Here is a 12,550-nt window from a genome sequence, read left to right as displayed (position 1 = left end):
AGAAAAGATATTTAATCCCAGACTTAAGGTAAAATCATTTCAATCAAAATTTAGTTAATTAAAAAAAAATTGAAGCATATGTGAGAAAATATCTGACCACCCCACAGCAAATCTAAGCACAGCCTCTCTAAGCACGAAAGCCTGGCCACCAACCATTCACACTGCAGTCCCTTAATAAAGGCTATTAGTAGTTTGCCCACTAAAACATCAACTTCTAACTGAGATGCAGTGCTAAGAGTTGCATTTTATTCTCTATAGAACCTGATATAAAACCCCTACCACAAGTTGTCAGACAGAAGCTGCTCAGAAGTCTAGGGCCTTGGAACAAAGTCACCTGTAAATCTGTAGCCAGGATAAGAATTTGAAGGGCACTCAGCTGAGTACTGGAATGCCATTTGGTGACTTTTTTTGTTTTAGAAATATCATCCCTAGATTTCGACCAGTCTGAAGAAAGACCTGGTGTCTCAGAAACTCCAATTCTGACACTGTTTTACCAATTGGATCTGTAGCAAGTAAAATAATCTCTCACAGATTCCAAAGTCTTTTTCTGTTATGAGGAATGTCAGTCACCACTAGATTGGTTATGCACTACACAGCTCTGGGAGGTGCCTTTCAGGAAGGAGCCTATGTGATTGTTGTCCCAAGAATTTGTGCAGTGCACAACTTGCACAGCTGTACTTGATGGCCCTGGTAACCCTCATTATTCTCTTAGAAGCATGATTTTTCTTGAAATTAATGGGCTGCCCCTGGGAATATTTCATGTGCAAAAATATTACAGTGTTATTTGTGTTTTCTTTGTTTTTTATGACAACAATCAATTACTTTGTAATGACTAAGTATTAATTGCAGCCTATAATAATTCAAATAATATGTACAAAGTATCACAAGTAAAAGTTTAGTCTTTCATTTTCACACTTCATGTTCATGTTCCTGAGGTAATGATTCTAGCCATTTAATAGCATCATCTTAGACCACTTGTTATTATAAGTTTATTATATAGTTTGACCAAAATTAGGTCACATTGCAGATTCTAATTTGACATTTTCTCTATCCTTTTTTTTTTTAATAAAGTATATACTGGGAGTTCTCCCACATCATTATGGTATATTGATCTGCTTTATTTTTTAAATTGCTGCCATCTGTTAATATCACAGATTGAGAGGAGGTAGGGAAAGAAAGAACTTGGAAACAGGGAGTGTAAGTGTAAATTTGTACAGCCACACAGAACAGTCATTCAGAAATATTTAATGAAGATGAAAAGGCCTAGAATTCTGATTATGTGGGGGTGCCACAGAGAAATTTCTGTATATTCTCACCAGAACACATCTTCAAATTAAGATCCATCATAGAAGGTAATAAGCCACAGTAGTTAAGATGAATAAACAATATTTATTCAAGTATTTATTACTAAGAGCTAGTTGGGTGGAAAGCGGTGTTGACTGAAAGTGCAAACTGCATAATTAATTTTATAAAATTAAAGCATGTAAATAAGAAAGCAGTGCTGTTGATTATTTATGGATGGACATGTGCCCCCACCCATACACATAGCAAAAATGTAAAAACATTGCACGCTAAGTAGGTGAGTGATTCCAAAATTTAAATTGGCAAATGAACTTTATGTCAACATACCAAAAAGAAAGCAAAGAAGAAAAGTTTTAAGTAGATACACATTAAATCCAATAACAGAATGAATATTTACAAAGCTACTCTTCAATTTATATTAATAAATAATCAGTTTCAGAAATGGAAGCCAAGTGTTTTCTTGTTTATTTTTTATAAGCAAGGAAGGATAGTTTGCTTTCAGAGAAGGAAGAAAGTAACAGTTTTCTTCCTCTGTTGTCAAGTGTAATATATTTAAAGAATGGTAAATGAAACCTATAGCAGTTACAGAACAATTTATAGCATCAAGAAATCAGTCTCTCATCTACTCTTATCCTGTTTCTTCTCTGTACATAAATAAAATAATTCAACACAGGGTTCTTTGCCAAAAATAACATCAGAAGAGAAAAATAAAACTCTTAAATGGCTTTTATACAAAAAGTAAATGAAACACACCTGAAGCACTTTTAAAAGCCATTTTAAATTTGTTTACTTCCCTACTTCTTATTTATGTTTGCTTTTAAAATATCAAACATTTAAACATGTGTAATATCATTAAACATGTGTAACTGGGGTTTAGATAATGGCACATTTTTTAATAACATTTTACATATTCTTTTTTATTCTCTCTATTGTTTGTTGGAAAGAGCCAAAAAAGAATGTGTGTGTATGTGTGTGTATATATATATAAATGTACATGTATATATGTACACATATATATATTCATTCAATATACATATTATACACATTCATTCTGCACTAATCACAGTCTTAAAAGTAAAAAATCCCTTCTTTCTTTTAGCAAGGCTTGAGTGTCATTCATAGGAAGGATAAAAGCAGAATGAGTTCTGAGGTAATGTTTATGAGAACTTAATTTGAAAGATTTCTTTAGTCTGTTATGAATATTACTGCCAAAACAAACTGCTAGATGTATGGTTGTAGCAGGAATTTAGGAGTGTCCTCCTGCAGAATAGGTAAAGAAAGGAGCTCTGAAGCATTTCAACAATATAAACTGGAAAGTTTGCTAAATGCATATGCAATTTTTCTGTTGGAATTCACATGAAACAAGTTAAAGTTATTTGACTTTTCTTTTTTCAGTGATGCTAGTGTAACTCCAATCTACTGATCACTTAGCTCCTAAGTGTGCCAGTAAAGGAAATACAAGGGAATGCTGTTGATAAACATCAGGAAATAAAATACCATACATAACTATCTGCTCAAGAATGAAGTATGAAGTCTGTCTTCCAAAACATTTGTAAACACTACTTAAGTCAGAGCATATATCAGAGTTGAGTCAAAGTGTAAGTATAATTTTTCATTGGCAGTTCTAACACAGCTGTGACATATTTCAAGTCATCCTTAGCTGAATGGGAACCAGATGATACTATGCAGGTGATTAAGAAAAACTATGAGTGAACAGTAATAGATTAGAGAACATACATTAAAATTTGGGACCTGATAGTCATCTTCCAATAAAAATAAACATCAGTGAACTCTCTGCTCTTTCTAAATTACACTTCATTGCTCAATTCAAATTGCCAATTTAGATTCATAGATAAACTCTCCTTATGAGTGAAAACTTTTAAATTAGACTTTCAATCTAGGTCTATCTTGTGAATGAAAAAATGTGTCCTATTAATGACACTGAAGTTGATATATGTACACACACACACATTTTGGTAGTGGCTCTTTGTAATCATGGTCTCTTTTAATAAATTCTGTCCTCTTCACCATTTATGTCTCCAACTATAGATTCATGCCTTCACTGAAAATTATAATGTAATTATATATTGCTTAATTCTCGTGAGAGAGAGGAAAAGGAAACAGGTGTGTGTACATATGTAAGAATGGATTTTTGTGTGTGTGGATAGACTTTGGAATTCACAACCTAGAGAACAACACATTCTCAGCATGACCCTCAGAGCTTCACTCAGTCATAGAGAAGTTGCTAAGAGGTCCCTTTTCCTCAACCATTTGCCTTTAAAGGAATATTCAAACCCACCAGATCAGAAACTTTTGGGGTAAAACTCAGAAATACACATTTTAGTAAGACCTCCATATTCTGGCTTGTGCTCCAGTTTGGAAATTTGTGTCCTGAGCAGCCTGTTTTTGTAAAAGTAGTCAGAAAGTAACTAGCATATGGCAGTGTTCCAGAAGATTCTAGATATTTATCTAACCCATACTTATCTGTGTTATACCTCAACCGCTTTGGACTGCATTTCCAGACAACTTATCCTCAATGTTATTCGTTTTATCATTGAGTATTTTTAAGTCTTCATCCTCTGGTAGCTATTTTCTTGGCAGTCCCAATTCTCCCTGTCTCTAATTTCTTCATCAGGTTAATGGTGAAGCCAGTAATTATAAATCGTTCAGAAAAGCACAACTATTTCAGTGAACTTATCATTTAACTTCTTTTAGATATCACCTAAAAAGGCAGCCCCAAAGTCCATCTCATTAAATAAGTTATTTGCCATTTTTGATATGAGTATTTAACATTTTTATGTTGAACCAATGAAATAAGGTAAAAATCTAAAAAAAGTATAAAAATTGGAAACAGCATAACATTTTTAAATTATTTGCAAATTATATAATTTTTAAGAGGAACAGCCAAGATAATCAATGAAATGTCAACTATAACAAAATTTACAGTTGTTTTCAGTTACAAAAAGGTTTAAAAATCTATAGTCTAAATATAGATCCCAAACAAGCAATTAACACAATTGGGGAAAATCCTATTCATAACATCTAAAAATATTAAAACTAAATATATGGAAATAAATTTAAGTAATACATTGTATTTAAATAAATAAAAACAAAACGTAATAAAATAACATAAAAGATATAAAATATAATCAAACAAAAATAGGCTGTCCTTGGTTGGAACATTTTAAAGTTACAAAGGTGACAGACAGTTCTCCTCCAAAATATTTCATGTATTTAAAAGCATTACAATTGACATTCCAAAGATTTGTTTTTTGAAAGTTAACATGATGACTGGGTATGAGTTTCAGTTAGAAGACATGAGAATGTAACCAGGAGGATTACCACCAAGGACAGTGATGGGAATGGGCTGGCTCCACAGCACTGGCTGTCAATCTTGGCTGCACATTTGAATCATTTAGGGAACTTAAAAAAATACTAATTCCAGAGTTCTTCCCCAGGTTTTTGATTTAATTGGTTGGGGTATGAATGCCCTGGACCCTGGGATTTTTAAAAATCCTTCCAGATGATTACAGCGGGCAGCCCAAGTTGAAAACTCTGCTCTACAACATATTAAATAGACAATATGTAAATGGTAGAATAAACAATCGGCCATTATAACTGAATATACAGATATTGATTTTGTATATGACAACAGTGGAGAAAGAGCAGTTTAAAGAATACACTGTTACAGGGTGTTAATATGGAATTCTTCGCGTATCAGAACTTTGGCAGCAGCTTACAACAGAATAAGAATGGCCAAGGACAGAACACTTTTAAAATGAGGCATCAAGGAAAATGCCCTCCAGATTCTGCTTTGTTTGCTAGGAATATCTGACCTTAGAACAGTAGTGTAAGAGGTTCAATTGCCCCAAGTCCTTGCTGTTATATTGGCCACAGGTAGGAGACAGACATGTGAGTAAAAAAGTGCTCTTGGAAGCAGACTCTGCAGCCCAACCTGTGCTAGGTCCCAGTTACCCCAGCCATCATTTCATTGCTTTTATAGCCTCAGATATTGTGGAGCTGAGAAATGTTACCCCAGTGGTTGTCTTTCCAAATTGCTGAACTACAGAATGTGGAAGGATTAAAAAAAATGTTGTATGAAGTTTGGGTTAGTTTATTATGCAAGAAGAGATAACTAGAGAAGAAGGCTTTAAGTTCTATTCTCATGGATTTAAAGAAGGTAGGGATTGTTAGTACCTGATTTACTGCTGTGCAAGAGAAGTGTATAGTGACAAAGTTAAAAGACAGTGCACTTCTATCAGAGTTAATAGAGCTTCCAGTGAGGATCCGTGTGTCCTATAGCTCAGATGTGGATACAGTGGGAGGTATTTGGTTCTAAGCTATTGTAAAATAAACCCATCCGATAACGGTTCCCTCTAGGGGAAAGTTAACACATGCTGGGTGTAAAATGTTAACCAAGGTGGAAGGTCAACAGAGACCAGGAGGTGTCATTATCTCCATTAGACAACCGCTATTGGAAATACCTAGTGGAGGTTGCTCTCTGAGTAACTCCAAAAACAATTCATCAGAGAAAGACTCAGTCTTTAGATATCTACCGCATTCAGTGTAACAATGCCAGATTATTGTTATGGTTGTCAAGTGAGATCTTTTCTTTCCCTTACCCTCCTCCTTGTCCCTCTTCTATCTTGAAGTAGGTTACAATGGCATCTACACCATATGGCAGGTTGGAAAAGTATAAATTTGAATGAGAGTAGAGACTTGTTAATACCTAGACTTGCTTCTTTAGTACCTGGATTAGATTATCTTCCCATATATATTGCTATTACCAATAAGCAATACAGAGTAGAAGAATTCAATAGAAAAATAGGCAAGTGAAATGAATATGCTGTCTTAGTCAGCGTGGGTTGCTATAACAAAACACCATGTGCTGGGTGGTATAAACAATAAGCACTTATTTCTCACACTTCTGGAGGCTGGGTGTCCAAGATCAGGGTGCCAGCATGGTCTGTCATGATTAAGACTCTCTTTCTCATTTACAGATGACTGTCTTCTGGTTGTATTCTTACATGATGGACAGGAGAGAGAGAGAGAGAAAGAAAAGGAGGAGCAAGCTCTTCTGTTTCTTCTTTTAAGGGCACTAATCTCATTCACAAAGGATCGTCCTTGTGATCGAATTACCTCCAATAGGCCTCACCTCTTATCATCACATTTGAGGGTTAGGATTTCAACAATATGAATTTTAAGGACATAAACATTCAGTCCATAACAATCCTAATCACTGAAAGTAAATAAACTAGATATTCAGTTGCAGTTACTTTTTGGTAGTGTATTCACAGTAAGAAGCTTTCAAAAATCTGCTGTGGATGTCCTGAAAGAGTGTGCGTGCACTGAGTGTTCACTGTATTTGTTTTCTAGAGGTTACTTGGTTATATAAACAGACCCTAAAAAAATTATGGAGACAATGGGTCCAATTATTTTTGCTTTTTGTTTTATTTTATATTATTTATAAGTTGAGACAGTTTTTAAGTCTGTTCCAAGTGAATTAAAATCATGTTGTTGCAACCTATCTTTTAAAACAATTTTTATGCAATAAAAGGAAGTACTTACTCTATCTTCAAGTAAAATTTCAATGGTTATGTTTAAATAGATGTTATCAAAATGAAGGTGTCGAATATACTCTGATTTTTCCAAAATGTGAATGGTGTCTTTGGAAATGAGATGTTAGTTACTAAAAATTAAATTAAGTTTCTTTTCTTCTAAGAATGTTTGAACGTTACACTCATTTAATACCAAAATACACAAATATACACTATGGCACTATGGATATGCTTAGAAGATGTAAATGAGTTTATTTTAACATTCCATAAGTTTCCCTTGTTGCAAATAACACACATTCTCTGGAACCACAGAACCACCACTTCAGTTTCAGGGGTGTCTTGGAAATACCTATTCCTGTACATCAAATACATGATTCTGCCTGAGCTATGAGGATCTAGTGCTCTGCTTTACCTATACATCTTCTACCTCCTCAGGCATGGAACTCTCCCTACTTTCAGCATGAATTCCTCTTAAGATGTTTCTTTAAACTTCCCTTCCCCCTGACCATCAATTTACCTCTTATTAAACATATAATTCTTGAAAAGAAATAATGTTTTATAAATTAGCACTTTTCCAAGTGTAGGGTTGCATGGGAAATGGCACATTTCTTCACAAAGTGAAGAAAAACCTTCCCACATATTTTCTTTGATTTAAAGGCAGGGGGCAGAGACATGAGGAGTGGTCAAAGTAAGATGGAAGGTACTGCTGTGTCAAGTAGAGATACCATGATCGAGAAGTAATCATCTTCCATTTTCAGAGTGTTTGGAAAGAAGTCATCTTCCTCAGCATCGTCTCACAGTCAGTGAAGACTCTGCGCAGCTGAAGACTCAGGGACTGAGAATGTCAGCTACTTCAATGGCTCAAATACTAAGAAGAAACCATTAACATCAAGAAAGGCATGACACACAGGATAGATCAGATGACTGGTCTATCACATTATATACATGGATCATGATCTGAGGTGGAATCATTTAGTCTCATCTGAACATCATTTTTTCTCAAGTATCCATCCTTAAATCTATTTTTTTCCTTCCAGATCAGTAATACTTCATCATTAGTGAAGATGTTTATTTTCTACTGTGTTTTCTAGGAATTGGTTGGAGGGAAGTGCAGAGGAAGAAGAGGAGGACCATATAGGGAGAATATGCTGGCTCACCAAAATGAAGTAGCTCTCTGAAAATGGAGGGAAAGGTATCTACTTTTCTAGTGGGTGTAATGCTGACATTGACTCAGGAATAGGCATTGCAGAGCATGAGTGGATGAGTTATTTTTTTACTTAATATTCTGAAATTGATTGATTCAGTCTGTCACATTATTTTCCTCAGCAAAAATTTTTGCCAGTAACGCATTGCCCTTTGTGGGATAAATTCATCCCACAAAATAACTATTTAGCAGCTTCTAAATGTAAGGAGCTTTAGACAATACAAAAATAGAACAGAGGTTTCCTTTAGAAAAATGTGTAGTGAGTAAAACAGCGAAGGCATTTGACATATAAATATAAGGTGTTATGGACTGAGATGTTCACACTATATCAAGTACTGCAGCATTTCAGAGGGCTGAAAAGTTCCCCCCAAACTGGGGTTTTATAATGGAAGACTTCATAGAAATCATAGCAGTTAGCATTTGAGATACAGCTTGAGGGGTAGTGGAATTTGAACATTTGGTGATAAGAAGGAGAAGATTCCATGTGAAAAAAGAAACATGGACGTTTATGGTGTTTAGTCAGAAACACTCAAATCTGAACTGATCCAAGAATGATAGATTATTAGTATCCAGGGCTTGATATAGGGACACATGTTTTCAAAAGCTCCACAGCTAAATCTCAGATAAATCCAGGGTTAATAATCATGACTCAAAAACAGATATCGACGGCAAATATTTGGAGATTGATGCCAGGAAAAGTGAACCAATTTGTCTGAATGAAATTTGTGTGGTGATTTTAATGCCTTAGGCTGCCTCAAAATATCCTGCTTAATTATATGTACATGGGCTACAGCCAAATGTGTAGTCACTTGAAAGTCTGGCTCCGGATTGCCACTGAAGGTGTTTGACTGTTGGGAGGAAAAGTGATCTGGAGAAAAATGTAGAAATTCAGGATGTCTTACAAGCATAAGACAAACGAGGTAGGGAGAGAGGAGATTGGAGTCTACTTTTATAATAATGATGGGTCATGTGCCATGGGTACCTAAGATTAGGTGGTGACAGTTTGAATGTAGATCTGATAGGACTTAACTCATGTTTCAATTTAGAGAACAAGAAAAATAAAAGGAAAAGTCAGATACCCTTTCAAGGATAGAACATATATGAGGAAGCAATTGTGTGAGTGGAAAGGTGAGATATTCAATTTTGACATGTTAGGAAAAATCTCATGAAGTCATTGGTTGCTTGGACTCTATTAAGAAATTAAACTTTATTATATCAACTATTTATTTTCACATTTATGATGTATTCTGCTTTAGTATATCATTTTTTCTAACACATCTAAGTAATTGGAATGAACAATATATGTAATGGGCAGTTGGCTTGCAAATGAATAAAAATTAAGCAAATTGGCAGAGAGCTGAAACTGTGACTCAGAAAGTTGACTTAAAATTTTTCTCTGTGGACATTCTTAATTTCATAAACCAAAAGTCCCCAGAAGTCTGTGCGTTTTTTAGTTTTCCAGATGTTTTTGCACACATTGGAGAAGAACCATGGTTGAAGAAAATATGCCAAAACCAACTATAGGGCTTGTAAAAAAAATAAATGAATAAAAGGATTTAGCAATTTAAACACAGAAATGTAAGGGGAGATGAATAAGACTTGAGCACTTATATTTAACAGTGAAAAATAGTTGTATTCTCCACATTGTCTGTTGGCAAATATATATACAAATCTAAACAGTCAATTGAAAACAGTATGAAACATTGCTTATTTCTTTAATATGCATAATGTCAAATAGGTAATTTTAGTTAGTTTTTCTTCAGAGATGTGGTCATTGAGAAGAAAATTCCCAATAATTATTAACGGCAAAATTACAGATAATGAATTGTTTAGTTTTAGCTTTTTAAGAGGCATGGTAATTGAGAAGAAAATTAGTAATTATTATTTATGGCAAAATTATAGATAATGAAGTACAGGATTATCATTTCTATGCTGATCTGCTCTTGATTTCCCAGAGAGCTTTTGGTTTAATTATTTAACATTAAAAAAATTCCTCACAGGGTTAATAGTGACACTTACATGCTATTTTCCCTTCATTCTAAGATACTCAGCTGAAATCTAGAAACTGCAATGTACTCAACCAGAACGCAAAATATATTTTCTGCAAGATGTATAATGATGAAGTCTCATAAACGTGTGTTGGGAGAGTAAAGAGTAAACACATCATAGTCTACAACCGAGAATTTTAAACTTTAAACAGCAAATTACAGGATAAAAATCTGCAAATGGTTTTCATCTTTTGGAGGGAAAATGTTCTATAAATAAAGAATAATCAAAGTAAATTAGTTTGAGAATTAGCCATAACTCCCTCAACTGTTTTAGAGAAAATCAATTTAGACTTAGCAAACTTATACTGAAAACTAAGATGCCACTATATTTTCCAAGTACTACTGTCTACTAAAAAGATATTACAGAACCTCTTCAACTTATGATATGATTATCTCCCAATAAACCCATTAGAAGTTGAAAATATTGTAAATTGAAAATGCATTTAATACACAACTTATGGAACACCATAGCTTAACCTAGACTACCTTAAGTGTGCTCAGAACACTTATATCAGCCTACAGTTGGGCAAAATCATCTAACTCAAAGCCTGTTTTACAACACTGCCCCGAAAATCTCTATGCTCTACCTATTCATGCCCACTCAACCCCACCCCCCTGACCAATTCCTGGCAAGCACTGATATTTTTACTCTCTGTCTTCATGATTTTGTCTTATCCAGATGTCATATGGTTGGGACCATAGAATATGTAGCCTTCTCAGATTGACTTCTTTCACTTAGTAATATGCATTTAAGTTTCTTCCAAGTTTTCTCATGTTTTGATAGCTCATTTATTTTTGGCACTAAATAATATTCCATTATCTGGATGTATCACAGTTTATCCATCACCTACTGAAGGACATCTTGCTTTCTTCCAAGTTTTCCAAGTTTTGACAATCATAAAGCTGCTATAAACATCTGTGTGTAGGTTTTTGTGGGGGTGTAAGTTTTCAACTTCTGGTAAACACCAAGAAGCATCTACACCAATTTTTTAATCCATTTCCAAATCAATGATTTTCCTCGTCTGTCTCCAAAAATTAAATTTCTCACTCTCTCTTTTGGGTACCACTAATATAGTATACATAATCCCAATCATAGAGTTCATTTTTTTTGGGGGGGGGGTACACCAAGTTCAGTCACCTGTTTTTATACACATATCCTGATAGAGTTCATTTTTTAAAAATTTTTTATTTATTTTTTAGTGAGGTATAGTTTTACAATATTGTGTTAGTTTCTCTTGTACAGCAAAGTGGAGTTCCCTGTGCTATACAGGAGCCTCTCATTAGTTATCTGTTTTATACGTATTGCATATGTTTTATACATATTGTGTAAATGTTTTATACATATTTTACATGTGCATATAAAATACATGCATGTTTTATACATATCTTATACATATTGTATAAAATATATACAGATTTATATACATCTATCCCAATCTCCCAATTCATCCCACTCCCCTGCTATCCCCTCTTGGTGTCCATGCAAACATTTGTTTTCTACATCTGTGTCTCTATTTCTGCCTTGCAAACTGGTTCGTCTGTACTATTTTTCTAGATTCCACAAATATGTAACATACTATATGTGTTTTTTCTCTTTCTGACTTAGTTCACTTTGTATGAGTCTCTAGCTCCATCCACGTCTCTACAAATGACCTAATTTCATTCTTTTTTTATGGCTGAGTAATATTCCATTGCATATATGTACCACATCTTCTTTATCCAATCATAGAGCTTATTGAGATTTATTGTAATTTTTAAAAACCTGCCATGCTTGATTGTGTGTCCAATACCAGTGTTTGTGTCTTGTTCACATTGGAACCTCAGTTTGCAGCACAGTGTTCAGTAAATGAAAACGGACCATCACACTATAATTGTACTAATTCTGTACACATTCCTATGAGTTTTTTCTCTATATAAAATTATCCTGAAAAAAATTATACCATTTCATAATCATTTATCAATATCTTTTTGATAAATGATTGTCTTCAGTCCAATTTATAAAAATGCATAAAAATTAAAAAATATAAAATCCATCCTATAGATGAAAATTACAAAAAATAGAAAACATGATCAAGTAAAATTTAAAGGCTCTTTTTACTTCCCACCCGCAATCCTGCCATGTATATAATTATGACAGTTCCTGTTTTTTCCACTTTTTAAAAAATGGAAATTAACTTATTGAACAACTATTTGTCAGGTAGCTAATGCTGGCCAGGCACTCTTAAGGAACATGTTTCTCCAACTATGATATATATTGTCACACAAACCCGTTCATATACCCAGATAGCTTTGGAAGGAAAACATCTTGGGGAAATTATATTATTATTATTACAAAACATTTTTATATTATAAATTTAAAGAGTCTATTTGACATTAGAATAGTAATACAGCAATTGGCTCTTTTCTTCTTCCTGAATTTATTGACCACTGAAGTTTTG

The sequence above is a fragment of the Hippopotamus amphibius genome, chromosome 10 (assembly GCF_030028045.1).
Source record: "Hippopotamus amphibius kiboko isolate mHipAmp2 chromosome 10, mHipAmp2.hap2, whole genome shotgun sequence".
Classification (NCBI taxonomy): Eukaryota; Metazoa; Chordata; class Mammalia; order Artiodactyla; family Hippopotamidae; genus Hippopotamus; species Hippopotamus amphibius.
The sequence above is the reverse complement of the archived record's forward strand: the minus strand, read 5'-3'. Positions refer to the sequence as shown.